Below are 3,603 nucleotides of genomic sequence, written 5' to 3'. Positions count from 1 at the left end.
AGGGGGTCAAGGAGAGAGTTGGCTTTGAGGAATTCGATGCAGCGTGTGTAGACGGCTCTTTCAAGGAGATTGGAAAGGAATGGTAAGTAATCCTAAACTATCCTAAGTAATATTTTCCTTAAAACTTAGTACAGTGCTCTGCACACAGTAGATGCTCAATAAACACCATCGATTGATTGAGAGAGACAGAGAAAGAGAGAGATACTGTGGACTGTAAGCTCCTTGTTGGCAGAGATCCTATCTATTGTAATTAATCACTCAATTAATTGTCTTGTCTTGTCTTATACTATCGAGTTGCTTCCGACCCATAGCGACTGTGAGCCCACTGTTGGGTAGGGACCGTCTCTATATGTTGCCAACTTTTACTTCCCAAGCGCTTAGTACAGTGCTCTGCACACAGTAAGCGCTCAATAAATACGATTGATTGATTGACACCACGGACACATCTCTCCCAGAACATCCCGCGCTCCACCTGCAATCGTTCTGGTAGTGTATCTGTAGAGTTTTCTTGGTAAAATTGCGGAGGTGTTTTACCATTTCCTCCTTCCATGCAGTAAACTAGAGGCTCCATCCTCAACTCTGTCCCATACTGCTGCTTCCCCACACAGGGAAGTTTTAACTTGTAGCAGATTGCCTTCCACTCTCTAGCCACGGCACAAGCTAGGAATGGAATGGGTAGGCCTCTGCTTGACTCTCCCTCCTATAGCCGAGACTGGTAGAGTACTGGAAACTCTCCAGGGGCGATCCTGAGAGGGGTCTCAATTAATTACTCTATTGTAATTAATTATGGTACTTCAAAAGCTCTTATTATATGCCAAGCACTGTACTAGGCGCTGGGATAGATATAAGATAATCAGGTCCCATATGGGGCTCGCAGTTTATGTAGGAGGGAGAACAAGTATTAAATCTCTGCTTTACTGATGAGGGAACTCAGGCAACAGAGAAGTTAAGTGACTTGCCCAATGTCACACAGAAAGGATGTGGCAGAGCCAGAACGAGAACCCAGAGTTTCTGACTCCCAGGCCTGTGCTCTCTCCACTAGATCACGCTGCTTCTCAAGCAAGGAGAATCCAAAATGACGGGAGCCATGAAAGAGCATGGAGAGGATTTGGTGGGATGTAAAGGAAGACTTTGTTAGTAAGACCAGAGATAAGGAATTGTAGTAGGCTGCTACTGAGAAGATTCCACCCGTTGAGGTCTTTAAGGAAATGGCAGGCTCTGCTCCACTGAAGAAGTCGACATCTTCCTGCCCACAGAGAGGTTAGTTGTTGCTCTAAGGATCTACCATTTTGATTTTCTCCTTTCCTCATCAGAACTCCTGGTTGGGACCTTTTCCCTTGAAGTGGGAGAAAAGAAATGGTCAGTCGCACAGTAGTGAAAGAATTCCTCCTCCTGGAGTTCTTGGAGGTCCAGGAGCTGCAGCTGGTCCACGTCGCACTGTTCTTCCTGGTCTACCTGGCAGCCCTGATAGGGAATCTCCTGATCATTGTCTTCACCGTCCTCGACCAGTACCCCCATGTACTTCTTTCTCAAGTTCCTGTCTGTCCTTGACCTCTACTACATCTTCGTCACTGTCCCGAAGTCCATCCTCAACTCCTGGACCATATCGGTTGCCCTGGGAGGGACCAGTGTGATCCACCAATTCTTCTGTGGGATTAGCCAGGTCATTAGACTCTCTGATTCCAATGGGAATTTATAGCCATGATCCCTTCGGCTAGCCGGAGCTTGGTCTGTTTCTTGTCCATCATTGTCTCCTACATTCACATTTTCTCAGCCATGCTGAAGATGCTGTCCGGAGAGAGCCAATCTGAAGCCTTTTTTACCCACCTGCCCCACCTCATCGTCATCACTATTAATTTCCACCGGTGAGGTGGCCTATCTTAAACCCGTGTCCGCCTCCCCCTCGATGCTGGACCTGCTGGTGTCCGTGTTCTATGCCATGGTCCCCCCCCCCGCAGCGCTGAACCCCCTCATCTACAGCCTGAGGTACAGGGACAGGTAGGCCGCCCAGAGGAGGGTCACAGTCGGGGAAACTGTTCCCCTAGGACAGGAAGCACCTCTTGGGCATTGGGAACACTATCCGACTCCTCTTGGTATCACTGTGGCCCTCCAGCCAGGGGAGAATTATTTAAAATAATCATGTTACTTGTTAAGGAATGACTATGCCAGTCACTCAGTCAACCCTATTTATTGAGCGCTTACCATGTGCAGAACACTGTACTAAGCACTTGGGAGAGTACAATATAACAATATAAACGACACATTTCCTGCCCAAAGTGAATTTATAGTCTACTGTGTGCCAAGCAATGTTGTAAGAGCTGGGCTAGATATAAGGTGACCAGGTTGGACACAGTCCCTGGGGGATTCAAACCTGTTCTCCTTCCTACTTAAACTGTGAGTTCCCTGTGAGACCTAATTACCTTGCATCTACCCCAATGCTTGATACACAGTAATTCACAAATACCACAATAATTCTTACTACTCCAGTTCTTAGTACAGAGCTTGGCACCTAGTAAGTACTTAACAAATACCACAATTATTACTATTACTAATTTTGTCAATTGTTTTATGGTATCTGTTATATGCTTACTTTGTGCCTGCCATTATACTAAGCACTGGGGTACATACAAGATAATCAGGATGGCCCCAGTCCGTGTCCCATGTGGCGAATCACAGTCTTAATCCCCATTTTACAGATGAGGGAACTGAGGCACCAAGAAGTGAAGTGAATTGCCTAAGGCAGAGCTCTGTTTGGAACACTGATCCTTCTGATTCCCAGGTCCGGGCTCTGCACTTTTCCCAAGCCCTTGCTCTCTCACAAGCTCTTAATAGAATGCTCTTCACACAGCAAGCACTCAATAAATACAATCGATTGATTGCTTTACTGCGGGCTGCTGACGTCTCTGTTTTTCTCTGGCTCATCAACGCTGGGTGGTCTGGGAGACTCAGAAGCCCGCCCTCACCCAAGAACTGATCAGAACAAGTAGCTAGTCTGGGGTCCTCTGTTGAATGGGGCAGGTGGGCGTCCACTCTCACAAGGCCACCAGGGGAGATGGTAAGGCTCGGGGAGACGGGATCTTGTAGGTGAGGCCAGACCACTGCCCACCCTTTATCATTTCGACAAAGCACCCACACCTTCTGGAGTGAGATTCCTGTCCTAATGCAGGCTGAGCAGCTCTCCGACGCTGGTAGGGAGGGAGAGAGTCCAGGGGTTCTGGGCAGGGGCCAGGGCAGCTGTTAGACACCCAACATGCCAACCCAGTAAGCCTCCACTCTCACGGCCAAATGGCACAACCAAAACCCTGTCACTGGCCAGGGGGCAGAGGAGGCAATGTCTTGCTCTGAGCTTGGAAAGATCTATGCAGCCCCTGTTCATTCAGTTGTATTTATTAAGCGCTTACTATGTACAAGGCAGTGAACTAAGCACTTGGGAAAGCCCACCTGGCTGGTCCTTTCAATCAATGAATTAATCAATCAATGGAATTTATTGAATGCTTACAATGTGTAGAGCATTGTATTAAACGCATAACCATGGTAGTCTCCCATCAGTCCACTAATAATAATAATAATGGTACGTCTTAAGCACGCACTTTGTGCCAAGCA

At 47.5% G+C, this 3,603-nt stretch overlaps 1 non-coding gene across 1 annotated transcript; it reads right to left on the bottom strand.

The window, feature by feature from the left end:
* Positions 1 to 618: 618 nt before the first annotated feature.
* LOC119930324 lies at positions 619 to 756 on the bottom strand. The gene has a single exon (XR_005451802.1). It is a non-coding gene; the product is annotated as a small nucleolar RNA SNORA7 (small nucleolar RNA).
* Positions 757 to 3,603: the final 2,847 nt, after the last annotated feature.

Source organism: Tachyglossus aculeatus, chromosome 6 (assembly GCF_015852505.1).
Source record: "Tachyglossus aculeatus isolate mTacAcu1 chromosome 6, mTacAcu1.pri, whole genome shotgun sequence".
NCBI lineage: Eukaryota > Metazoa > Chordata > Mammalia > Monotremata > Tachyglossidae > Tachyglossus > Tachyglossus aculeatus.
Note: the sequence above shows the minus strand (reverse complement) of the source record. Positions and strands in the feature narration are given on the sequence as shown.